Below are 14,133 nucleotides of genomic sequence, written 5' to 3'. Positions count from 1 at the left end.
GTATTAAAGTTCATAAAAAAACGGTCAGAATAATGCTGCTAGCATAAATAAGCAATAAAAAGCAAAACAGAGGTACTTAATCTTAATAAATATATATATATATATATATATATATATATGTGTGTGTGTGTTTATCACTGCCCACCCTTACTCATGTGCACTAATTTTAAACCTAAACCTACCCCTGCCCCTAACCCCAATCCTACACACATACCACGCAACCTCCTAGTGCAAAAAATTTGTTCAAAGCCAAAAATAATGGATGGGCGGGTACTAGGGCCCCAAAATAGAGACAGCTTTTAAATATTGCTCTTATGAACTCAGAATGTTGCTACAATAACCGGTTTTGTGTTGCCATCTATTTTTCTGAAGGATATGAAATCAGGAACTTTAATGTCTGTCATTATTTAGTGAGTTCAGTCTTCACTAATTTACCAGAAAAACAAGTTTTATGAGGATCAGACCAAGAATATGAGGCACAAATCTAGACATTCTGCAAAAAGCTGCACAGTTGAGAGGTATGTCTTCTCATTATGTAACTAAAAAATGTTTCACCTAACATTACATCTATTCAAATGACACTTGATCTGGGTTTTTATCTGGGGATTATTGATACAGGGCATTTTAAGATGTAGAGACGTATTCATTGTGTTGTGATTCAGTCTTACTGGTATGTATTTATTTATTTATTTATTTATTTATTTATTTATTTATTTATTTGCAGTTGGTTAACCAGGATAGTCCATTGGGCCAATGAGAACCCGTTTTCAATGGAGTCCTGGGAAGAAAAGCTCCATGACAAAACAAAGATTACAGCAGTTTATAAATTAAATTTTTGTTTATAAGACACAACAAAGTTGCAGCAGTTACAATTAAATTTCTAGGTTACATTTAGTAGAAGACAAAACATTGCATTAGTAAATATACAGTTTCTTGAAATGGAGTAGTACAATTTGAGAATTTAAGAAGTTATTTAAATTGGCTTAGTATTTGCTAGATGCAAATATGAAGTTAGTGTCTGGGATATATGAGATAGTTGCCTGTAGGAAGTGGAGAATAGGCTATGTGGGGTGGGAGCAGGAGCATTCCCACTTCAATGTTTTGTGATTCTCTCTTAGTGGTATTCAATGTTTTGTGCATTTTATCATACTAGTATTCAGAGTGTTGTCCATTCTGTCTTACTGGTATTCACTGTTTTATGATTACCTCTTACTGGTATTCAGTGTTTTGTGCATTCTCTCTCTTTTGTTTTCAACCATTTGAGGTCTTTAGGTTTGTCTATACAACATTTCATGATACAATCGTGTGTGTGTGTGTGTGTGTGTGTGTGTGTGTGTGTGTGTGTGTGTGTGTGTGTGTGTGTGTGTGTGTGTGTGCAATTGATCAAATGCATGTTTGTTTGACAAATGAAGGAACAGTCAAACTGCCAAACATTTGAAGTGTCAAATGCTTGGATATTCCAATGTAATTTAAATGAAAAGGGGTAAGCAGGGTTTTAAAGAGATGGGAGTATCTGTACAATGGGATTGCGGCTGAAGGTTAAGGTAAGTGATAGTTAAGGGCATAATTTTAGAGAGAGTGTGTGTGTGTGTGTGTGTGTGTGTGTGTGTGTGTGTGTGTGTGTGTGTGTGTGTGTGTGTGTGTGTGTGCGTGCGCACACGCGCGCGCGTGTGTGTCTATGTGTATCTGTCTGTCTATCTGGGCCTGTCTTGTTTAGTGTCAGTGTTATGGAAAGGCATTTTTTAAGGTAAGGTGTTGAGTTAGGGTTATGGGCAGGGACAGGGTTAGCATACATTGCTAAGGAGGTGCAGGGGGTGAAAAACAGTCAATATGCTTTATTAAACTGTTGTTTTAAAAAATAACTTTGTCTTACTACAAAATTGTTGCAGTTAGACAAAGCAAGATAAATTGCATGCTCTGACTGGTAGTTAATAAACTGGTGTATCCCTTAATCAGGACAGAAATCACAATCTAAGCATAACAATGTGTGGGTAAATCATGTTTTAGTATGTGACAGAGTAAAATCACAATCTTAATAAAACAGAAAAAATACTTTATTGAGGGATGTTTTGCATATATAATCAAAATAGTGCATCAAAATATGTTAGACAAGTGACTATGTTAGACCCCCAAATTAGTTACAGGGAATGAAAGCAATGTTAGAAAATGCAAACACAATTATGCTTTATAGCCTAAAGCTGTCTTTAAAGAAAACAGGCAAGAACATCTGTTATTTGGGTATACAAAGTGTATGCAGCAATACAAGAGACTTGCTACTGATCTGAGAGTAGAAGAGAACTTTTGGATATTTGCATTAAAAACTCATTTAAATGATACCTTTCAGTTGAAACTTAAAAATATAACAAGTTATAAAAAGTTCTCTATAATTATACTAATAAGTTATTGCCCTCTTGTGGCCATTTGCAACATTACAGTGACAACAGGGCTTACATTTAAGAAAATGCTATTGAACTAGGCACATATAAGCTTCGTGAAATATGGTAGACACATGAATATGTTAGACCCCAAAAACAGTTATGGAAATATAAGCAATGTTAGAAAATACAGACAGAATTATGGTTTAGATAAGTAGCTATCATTATAGGAAACCAGGCTAAAACTTAACTTATTTGGGAACACAAAATTTATACAGCAACAGAGGAGGCTTGCTATTGAACTGTGAGTGCAACACAACTTTACGAGGTCTGCATTTAAAAAAAAAACTCTTGCTATATCATATTTCTTGACTCCCAGTATAAGTTATACCTTTCAGATGAACTTTCTCCGTTACGGAAGTAATAATTTATTGCCCCCTTGTGATCATTAGCAACATTATATATACTAGCCTTACTTTTTACGTGTGTGTGTGTGTGTGTGTGTGTGTGTGTGTGTGTGTGTGTGTGTGTGTGTGTGTGTTTGTGTGTAGTATACATTCACGCACACACACACACACACACACACACACACACACACACACATACACACACAGCTCCCAACTGTCCAGATTTTCACAGAATGTCCAGATTTTTGCCTCATAGTTTTGATTTGTGCCACATAAAATTTGTGTGTGTGGGGGGGGGGGGTTTGGGGCAAAGCATTAAGATCTGAAAATCACTAAATAAAGATAGACATTTGAGTTACAGACTTGGCATCCATTAGAAAATGCTTGCTAACACAATACATTTTATTCTATCAACTTTCTAAGTTTATAAGAGCAATATTTAAAATTTGTCCCAATTTTTGGGCCTTTGTACCCCCATAATTTTTGCCTTTGTCCAGATTTCTTGTGCTAAGAACACGCACACACACACACACACACACACATATATATATATATATATATATATATATATATATATATATATATATATATATATATAAAATAAATTGTTCATTTTAATGAACTCACATGAAATGATACTGAAGTAGTCATATACACTCTTCGACTGTACCTATTTTGGAAGAATGCTCTCATTTTCAGACCTGATTTACAATGTCCCACTTTTTGAAGGTATGTCCAATTTTCAGGCTTGATTTACCCCTTCCCATAATTATATGAATTCTGCTCATCACAAGTGATTTTTGAAGCTGTCTAATACACAGATAACCATATCACATGGCCAGCATACTAGTGGCACCAATGATTTAAAGAAAGAGGACACACATCCCATATCACCCTTTTTCAGAGACAAAAATAAATGACCATATGTGGTAAAATTTTGCAATACAGTTTATTAAACTCTATGGATTTTATAGCGTCTCTTTGATAATGTGCTTATATATTTCCATAATTTTTCTTCCTCTTAGTTTTTTATGCATGTGTTTCTGAGGAGTATCCCACATTCTTACCATAAATAGGAACAATTATTTGCTATTTGGTATTCATCTTTTAAGCTAATTGTAACTGTAACCCCCATAGTGCCTTTTTTAGGCAAGGCTCAAATTCTAAACCTACCACCCTAGAAAACAAAAATGGGAAGAAATTGAGGGTAATGCTGCTCAATGCCAGAAGTCTAAATCTCAAAATGCACTTTCGAGGCCCTTCTCAGTATGGAGAACATCGATGTCTGTGCTGTAACTGAAACCTGGTTCAAGGCTCCTGAGAGCACCCCGGCACTATTAGGTTTTACCTCATATCATGCGTTCCGGCCCCAAAACCCGGACCACTCCACAAAAGGAGGGGGTGTATCCATATTCATAAAGGATACTCACACCTCCAGGTTGGTGGCAACGCATGAAGCTTTGGAAACCATCCAGGTGCAACTAACAATAGGCAAAACTGCTCTACAAATTGTAGCATGCTACAGGCCACCCTCTCAAACTCAGGAACCCCACACAGCCTTCCTGAAGACACTGGAGGGTATAAATGTATCTCCAAACACCATCATATTGGGTGACTTCAACTACCCGAATATAGACTGGGAACATTACTCAAGCCCTAACTTTCTAGCCCAACGGTTCCTGGAGTTCATAAATTCAAATGCCATGGAACAGCTAGTCACTGTTCCCACGAGAGGAGAAAATATACTAGATCTCATTGTCACAAACATGGGGACAAAATGCTCCACACCGGAAGTATATCCCTCATTGGTGAGATCTGATCATAAACTAATCTCACTGGAAATCCACATCCCGCCCCCACCCCAAACAAAAGACCATAGTGAAGAACTTCTCTAAAGCAAACTTCACACTACTCAAGACTGGTGTGGTATCCTTCAAGGCCCCTGAGTCAGAGGAAACCACAACCCAAGCTGCGGAAGCCCTTACAAATGCCTTCTATGAACACCTCCAGGACTGCATGGATCAGGCAATCCCAAATAAAACCAAGACTCTTTCCACAAAGGGCAAACGTCCAGTCTGGTGGACCCCAGCCATTAACAAACTTTACAATAAGAGGAGAAAGCTATTACATGATAGAACAAAATCCATAAAAGGGAAGTCACCCCTGATCATTATTAGTAAAAATTACGAGCACTCATAAAATCAACTAAGGCCAATTTTGAGAGAAAAATTGCCATGGATTCAAAGGACAATCATAAGGCCTTTTTCAGCTATGTTAGGAACCTGGGTGGAAACTCACAGATATGCTCAGAATTAGTCCAAAATGATACAAAATCACTGAACCCACAGACATTGCCAACATACTGGCAGACAGGTTCAGTGCAAACTTCACCCCTCTCCCCTAAAGGAGAGATAACTATCCCAGCCGAGTGTAGCCTCCCGGACATCTCAAATGCGCAGGTGAAAGCTGCTCTCTCTAAAGCTAAAAACACAGCATCAATGGGACCGGATGGTGTCCCCGGCTGTGTGCTACGAGCTAAATGAGGAATTAAACCCGCACATAAGGCAGCTGTTTAATCTCAGCCTTACCACAGGATACGTGCCCAAGGAGTGGCGTACGGCAACTGTGGTCCCACTCCACAAAGGTGGCGCCTCTACGGACCCTGGTAATTACCGCCCCATAAGCTTAACAAGTCTAGTCTGCAAAGCTATGGAGAGGATCATAATGGAGCTCATAAACAAAGATATAGGGGACTTGCAGACATTGGACCCGACCCAGTTTGGCTTTGTCAAGGGAAGATCATGCCTTTTGAACTTGGTCGACTTCGAAATAGTCACCAAGGCCATTGATGAGGGAAAGGCAGTCCATACAGCCTACCTTGACCTTGCAAAGGCTTTCGACACAATACCCCACTCGGGTATTGTAGAAAAACTTACCAGCTTAAATGTAAACCCATATGTCACAAGATGGGTTGCAAACTGGCTTAAGGACAGAACCCACAGGGTTAGAGTTGCTGGCGCTGTGTCAGACTCCAAGCCGGTCACAAGTGGTGTCCCACAGGGCTCGGTCCTTGGCCCCTATTGTTTGGCATCTACTTCTCAGAAGTACAGGCCAACATGGGAGGACTTTGGCTGACAAAGTTTGCAGATGACTGCAAACTGGGCGCCATAGTGGAAAGTGCATCGGACACTGATATCCTTCAGAAGGGACTCACGGAAACAGATAGCTGGTGCCAGAGCCATGGCCTGAAGTTAAACGCCAAAAATGTATAGTCATACCCTTCGGGAAAAACAAGGTAACCCCAAGCTACCATATAGGTGGCAATCCACTAAGCACAGAAGAGGTTATCAGGGACCTGGGGACCCAGGTTGACAGTGGCCTTTCTTTTGACACTCACATTGCTAAAGTGGTTAGAAAGACCTTCTACATTGCCCACCTGATCATGAAGGGATTCACATCCAGATCTAGTGAGGTCATTGTTCCCCTGTACTCTTCACTTATCAGACCAATGATCGAGTACAATGCCCCATTCGGGATGTATCTCACCCGACATCTGCAGCAATTGGAGAGGCCCCAAAGTTCCTCACCAAAAGGATAAAGGGACTCCAAAATCTGTCATATGCTGCCAGATTGAAGAAACTCCAGCTCTATTCAGTCGCATACCGTCTGCTCAGAGGTGACATGTGCCTGACATACAAGGCCATGTCCAACCCGGAATTAATGGACATGCTCCACCTCAAAAATCCAAATCCACCAAAACCACTAGAGCAAGCGACTTAAACCTTAGCACGGATATAAATAGGACGTGCTGGAGGGATAGATTTATCACTCAGAGACTCCCTATGCTGTGGAATAAAATCCCGGTCCATGTGAGGCAGAGCACCTCGCTGACTCTGTTCAAGAGAAATCTAGACCTGTGGATGGGAGATCGTAGGTTTACCCCGGGAATCATCTCTGGGTCACTGCTGGACAGAGGCACAACAAACTAATGGGCACAGTATTTTTTCATATAAGGGGTGGCGTAAGCCACAATAATTTGGGCTAGGCTTATAAATGCCTTAGGGCAGATAGCCTAGTATAAACCTATGAACCTATGAACCTATGAACCTAAATGTTCGCACTTTTCAAGGGCCATTATTCCTGTTTTAAATGTGTGCAGGTTGAGGAGTGTGGTCACATACAAGCTTTGTGAAAGCATATGTTTTGATTACTGTGCCTTAAATATGGTTTTAAGATGACAACTGCTGTGAATATAATTATGTGGAGGGTCAGTTCTTTTCATTAATTATGATGTCATGAATGTGGAGTATAATAAAAGCAGGATGAGTAACTTAAATTCATTCCTTATAAAAGCTGTAACAAGTAAAACCAGTTGGAATATAGCTGTGTGAAATAAATTGTTAAATTTCAGAATTAGAGTTAATGGACACACACACACACACACACACTCTGCATCACTAGAAAACCACATGCCCAAGACTCAGATTTGTTCATAGGTTCATAGGTGTGTACTAGGCTAATGGCCCTGGAGCCTTTACAAGCCTAGCCCATAGGATTACCCTGGCATCATGCCACCTGACCTTAGTTCCCAGTGCCTCTGTCGAGTAGAGCCATTGGAGTGATCCCCAGGGTGAATTTTCTATTTCCCATCCACTCATCAAGATTTCTTTTGTAGAGGGCCAGTGAGGTGCTCTGTTTAACATGTATGGGAAGTCTATTCCATAGAATGGGCAGTCTCTGCAAATCCCCACCCAGTTACTAAAACACCAGGGTCAACCAAGTCTCAGGCTGCCAAGTCACACACAGAGCAGCCAGTCTCTCCAAGTTGCCACATAGTTGCTGACAGAATAGACAATTTTCCACCCATACCTGCAAAAGACCACACTGCACAGCTGAGTTCAAGTGGGTAATTTTATCCTTTTTTTTTTGTTTTGTTTTTAGATGCCCCCTCACAAGCAAAGCATCCTAAGCAGCTGTGTATGTGACCTTGTGCTGGATCTGGCCCGGCCTAGCACTCTGAAGGTAACTCATAGTAGACCCTAGCAGCGCAACATTGCACAACTTATCCCACATCCACTACAAATATCTATTTATTTGTTTATATTAGTTTACCAGGGTAATGCACTATTCAATATTGACTAATTTTAGCCTCAAGACAAAAAAACTGCAAAGCTGGAACAGCTAGAACTAGATCCACCAGAGACCACGCAAGTGTGTAAAATACAAAATATTTAATGGTGCTTCCTGGTACCTCGGCTAGGTGCCTTCAAGGGAATAATTATTACACCATCCCAAGCATCTTATATAACAAGCACAATTAAACTTCAATTAATTATTGCATTAAACAATGAAAAGTATTCAACCCTCTGCATGTCATTTTAAACAGTACTGCTTGGAAATCATACCAAACAAATGCATTCTATTCATGATACTGTAATTTAGCCTCAGCCCAGGGGAAACACAAACAGTTCACAAATGAAAAATACAGAACTGTAAGCAATAACAGAGTAGTTCAGACTAATGACACTAGTGAGCAAACACAGTGCAATGTACAATATATGCATTAGTTTCTAAAGTAGGTCAATCTTCAGTAAATCATGAGAGAGAGAAGAAGAGACCTGGAAAATAAATAGGTTAGGTGATATGTCTTATGTTGAAGCAGGCTCATTTGGCTTGGATGAAGAAGTGCTTTTTGAGATGAATTCTTAAGTTGGAATAAGTGATTTATTTTACGTCAGTGAGAGTGTCCCAAAGAGTAGGTGGCTGAGAGGTGAAAGCATGTGCAGTGCTGTGGAGTTTGGTTCTAGAAGTAGTCAGAGTTTGGTTCTAGGAGTAGTCAGAGTTTGGTTCTAGAAGTAGTCAGAGTTTGGTTCTAGGAGTAGTCAGAGTTTGGTTCTAGAAGTAGTCAGAGTTTGGTTCAAGGAGTAGTCGGAGTTTGGTTCTAGGGGTAATGAGAGTTGGTGCGGCTTGTGAGTGGTGTCTCAGGTTGTATGAGCAGGTTTTTTTCATGAAGTCTATCTGCAAAGGGAGTAAATGTGTGGAGCTAGAGTTGTTTGTAGAGTTTGGATACTAAAAGTATGTTAGATCTTTGTTTTATGTGTAGCCATTTGTTTTTTTACAGGACGACAAAGTAATGCCCACAGAGAGGTGAGTTTATAATGAATTGGCAGATGTTGTTAAAGATGATCTGGAGTGTGGTAATGTTTTTCTTGGAGACAGAAGCAAAAATTGGGAGCCCATATTCAAGTTGAGAAATGAGAACTCCTTTACCAGTGGTTGCTCTGGCTGGTTGGGCAGAAAAGGGGAGATCATTTTGGCATAAAAGAGTATGGAGCTTATTTTGGCTATAACATTGTTTATGTGGAAATGGAAGTTTAGTAACTGATCAAGCAATAGTCCTAGATATTTGAAGTTGGAGGTTGTTTCTATGGAATGGTCATGTAGATCAAAGATAGTTAATGAATCAGGTGCTGCATACATTTTCTGTGAAGTTCCAAAAAGCATAGCTTTGGTCTTGGTGAGGGTGAAGCATAGTTTATGGTTTATAAGCCACTGGTGCAGCTCCTGTGATTCTGATTAGAGTTGGCAGTGAATGATGGTGAGTGTGACCTGATTGGTAAATGACAATTTCACCCACATAGAGGATAAGTGAGAGTTGGAGGAGGTCACAAGGACGTTTGTTAATGAATTGGAGAAGAGAAGAGGGCAAGAATGAATACTAGTGGTACACCTTTGGTAATAGGTACAGAGTCTGATTGGGAGGATCCCATTTTAACTCTAAAGTGTCTGTCATAACCAGGGAGTAGCATTTGGACTGAATATCAATTTCACTTTGTTTTGAAGAAAACAGTAGTCAATGAGGTCAAATGGCTTTGTCAAGTTTATAACTAGGGGACCTGTAAAGAGGGCACTATCAAAGTTTTACTGGATGTCATCAGTTAGGGACCAAAGTGCTGCCATAGTATTTTGTCCAGGTCAGAATCCATGTTTGGAGGAAAGCAGGTGGTACTGCTGTCTATAGAGAGAGTTGGGGTTTAAGTTCAGCACTATTGTTAAGCAAGGCTCCAGAGGTTTGCTAATCTCAGTTGCATTTAAACTCAAGCTACTTATTTTCCTTAAAAAGAATTTCATATCCAACTACACTACCCACCTTTAGCTGATAAATATTTCAATAGACTGTAGGCCTTTATTTTTTAAGCTCTGCAGCTCTCTATAAATCAAATCAAGATTTATTTCACACTGGGCAAAATGAAAGCTTAGACTATTTGTTTCCCCTCTGTTGCAGTCTCACATCATTATCCTAAACTAGTGTAGCAATTGCCTTATGCTCACAAATAATAAGCTCATACTAAATACAAGTAACTCTGTGAGAGGTGCAAATATGTAAGACCTATGGAAGCCTCAGTGTAACAAAAATACATAGTTTAAACATAGTTTAAATGCCCAGAAAGCACTCCCTTATACCTGGGTTTAGCATCTGCCATATCTTCCAACCCAACTGTGGTGGCTTGTCCATATTTGTCGGAGACCACATCACCTGTAGACAGATTCCGAGAGATCCACAAATGGAACTTATCAAACTCCAAATCACACTAAACAAAATCAATTATTAGTTTATTGCCTGTTACAAGACACTTTCCATGACCTTGGAAGCTCATGTCAAGTTCCTAAACATCATGGATGGAGTCCCCATGAATAAAAACTCCATCATTCTGTGAGACTTTAGCTACACATCAATTGACTGGAATAACTACACCTCCAATGTAGGATATACACAGTAAAACCCTCAGTGGACCAGATTGTTAATAGCCTAATTATAGTGCAACATTTCTTGACCTGTTACTAACAAATGTAGTGCCATTATGCACAACTCTACTAATAACTCCCTATCTGATTAAGTCAGACCATAAGCAAGTAACCTTTTCCTTCATACTGTTCTAACATCCTGAAACTCCTATAACAGAATTCAAAGACTTCATGCATAGAGGCCTCCTCAAATTATATGCTGAAATCTCAGAATTCACTTATAACCGCTTGATTCACCCAACCCAACAGATAGATTCACAAAAGAGTTTTATACCCACAAAAATAAATGCATAGAATTTGCAATTCCATCTAAATTAAAAAAACAATGAGAAATGTAAAAGCAAACCACCCTGATGGTCCACCAACATAAATAAAATATGCAATAAAAGAAAAAACTCATTAAAGTATAGATCAAGGAAAATATTAGGAATGTAACTAAGAATTTAAAATATACTATAAAGCTTCTAAGGTAGCCCATGAACCTAGGTTACCATCCAAAGTCTGGGACAATTACAAATCCTTCTTTCTTTCTTTATTTATTCATTCATTTACATTTGTTTACCGGGAAATTCCAACTGGACGCAGGTCCTTTTTCATTGAAGGCCCGGGGAGAAAAGCTCCACAGAACAATAAATGAGTAGCAGAGTACATGAAGAACAGCTGAATATACATACAATAGACACATAACACATACTGCAGCAAACATTAGCTATACATACAATATAAAATATAGTAATGAACAGATATACCAATATCTAGCTAGAGGCTAGGAATAAAGGTAGGATGTATATACAGATAGTACTAAGCACAAACGGATACTGTTCTAAACTCATATACCTAAATCTTATATACAAATATTGCACTAAACTCAAGCAGATATAAAGCAGAAGCTGCACATGAAGGTAGAACAAGCTAGAAGGGCTAATGGGATGGAAGGGGAAGATAGATGAGTAAGAGAGGAGACTGAGTGAGTAGTATACATGGTAGTGAGAGGAAACTAGGTATAAGTCAGTTGGATATGTATTTGGAGTTGAGATGAAGTGAGGTAGTTAAGCATGTTCTAACAGGTCTGAGAGACTGAGTGAAGAGGGAAGGGGAGGGTAAAGGGTGAGCCAGAGCCTGCAGAGGAAGGAATGCAATGATCAGATGGTGTGAGGCAGGGTGGCTAGGGAAGGGGAGAGGAAGGAGAGGTAAAAGAAGGGTTACTAGTCAGTATTGATGCATGGGCATAACCAGAGACTTTTTAAGTGAGTTTTTAGTGAAATCTTGAAGTGATTGAATGAAGGTAGTGTGGTTATAGAGGGGGGGGGGAGATTTTTCCATAATTTGGATATGTTCTTGAGTTTGGTCACTAGAAGTAGAATTTTTCTGCTGGAGCTTAGTGGTCTAGTGGAACAGTAGGGCTGGAGAAGGTTTTGAAGGGATGGAACTTTGAGGATGGTTTACTAACTTGTGGGAGAGAGAGAGTTGATTCAGGTGAAGAAGTTGAGGGAGTTCAAGCCAGTCAAGGTATCTAAGTGAGATACAGTGGTGGCTGTGATAAGATGCACAAGTGACAAACTTACAATTTTATTCTACCAAGCCTTGAGCTTGTTCAGGTCTGTTTGTCTAAGGTAGGTAAGTATAGGAGAGGCGTAGAGTAACGTGGATATTAGGTGGGAATTGGCAGCAGAAATTCTGGCTGTCTTGGTGAGGAATTGTTTGTTTCTGTACAATGCACCTAGTTTTTTGTGAACCTTTTTATGGTAAGAGAAATGTGAGTGCCAAATCTGAGATTGTTATCAATCGCAACACCAAGTAGTTTGGTGTGTTCTGTTGGGGAGATGACTGTATTTAAGTTACAGAAACTATGAAACAACACTCAGCAATGTACAGAACTCATAATAAATTGCAAAACCTACTCAGACCTAATGGACGTTGCCAATGTACTAACAAATAAATTTGTTATTTCATCCCTGAAATAACTAAAGTCCTACAGTCCCTGTAGCTCTCAAACAACCCCATCATTACTAAAGATCAGGCACTTTAAGTGCTGTTCAAGACAAAGAGCCCTTCCTCCATGAGAACAGATAATATAACTGACTGTTTTATAAATAGTAAAAAAAATGCCCTGGCAGAACCTCTGTATACGTTAGCTAATCTGAGCCTGGCTATAGGCTCAGTCCCAGATGTATGGTGTACAACAATGTTGATGCCATTTCATAAAGGTGGCCCTACAACTAGCCCTGGAAACCATTGGCCAATCATCCTGGATAGTCTTATTTATAAGGCCATGATACACATTATAACAAGCTTGATTAACACAGACAATAGGCTGGATCTGCAGATCTGCAGCAATTTGGTTTTGTAAAAGGCAGATCATGGGAAATTAACCTGGCAAACTTCTTTGAAAAGGCAACACAAGCTGTTCACAGTAGTTACATTGTATATACATCCTACATTGATTTCACCAAGGCATTTGACACCATTCCCTATGCTAACATAATCAATAAGGTAAATGCATTAGAAATAGACCTCTATATGGTAAGATGGGTACTTAACTAGCTAAAACACAGAATACACACACTGCAGGGGCAGGGCCAGCATCTGAGGACATGAAGGTGACCAGCACTGCCCAACAGGGCTTAGTGCTGTAACTGCATTTGTTAAATATTTACTTCTGTTACTTACAGACAACAAACCACAGCCTATGGTGAACCAATTCTGTGGATGACTGCAAACTGGGAGTCACTGACAAATCCTCCCAGAAGCCCTCCGGTAGAAAGTTACACTTATAAATCTCTGCTGTTGCGAAAATGAGCTTAAATTAAATGCAAAAAAATGCAACATTGTTATATTTGGTAGACAAACCATCTCCCCAGCATTAAGCATTGACAATGAACTTATTACAATGTATCCTGTACAGTATGTATTTACACAGACTGTTTGCCATTCATGCATTTCAATCTAGCAGCTATCCTGGACCCAATTTTTGTTTAAACATGGTTTTTCACACATATTTGTTACTAGACATTAATTTCATTTGTACTGAATTATTTTGTATTTGTACATAGTCCAATCTATAAATTTTGTAACATTAACATCAAGCAAAATCTTGGAAAATTCTTATGTCTCTTTTGAAGTATCTAGTAGAATTGCCACCAGAGGCAACTATGCTTTTTGCATGCTAACATTGTCTTGCCAGAAACATATTAAAAAATAGTGACCATTCTTGCTCAATTTTTACATATCTTTACTTTCTCTTGTATAGCTTTAATAAAGCAAGTTTAAGCCATCTCTTGTATAGCTTTACAGTTTAACAGGTTGTAAATACAATTTAATACTAAACAATACAATAATGACTAGAATGATAGCTATTAGCAACTTGCAAAATATCTTATCCTGTCAGGTTTAATCTGTTTACCAATATTTCTAATGCACTAATACCCGTTTTCCCTCCCCCCCCTGAAAGAGTATTGTCAGGAAAGAATGAGATATTTCTTCCTGTAGCTTTATTTTATACCCTTTTGCAATACTGCTCACCCAGTCAGTGTAAAACTGAGAAA

The sequence above is a fragment of the Protopterus annectens genome, chromosome 2.part2, assembly GCF_019279795.1.
Source record: "Protopterus annectens isolate FY-2018-M chromosome 2.part2, PAN1.0, whole genome shotgun sequence".
NCBI classification, from domain to species: Eukaryota; Metazoa; Chordata; order Ceratodontiformes; family Protopteridae; genus Protopterus; species Protopterus annectens.
Note: the sequence above shows the minus strand (reverse complement) of the source record.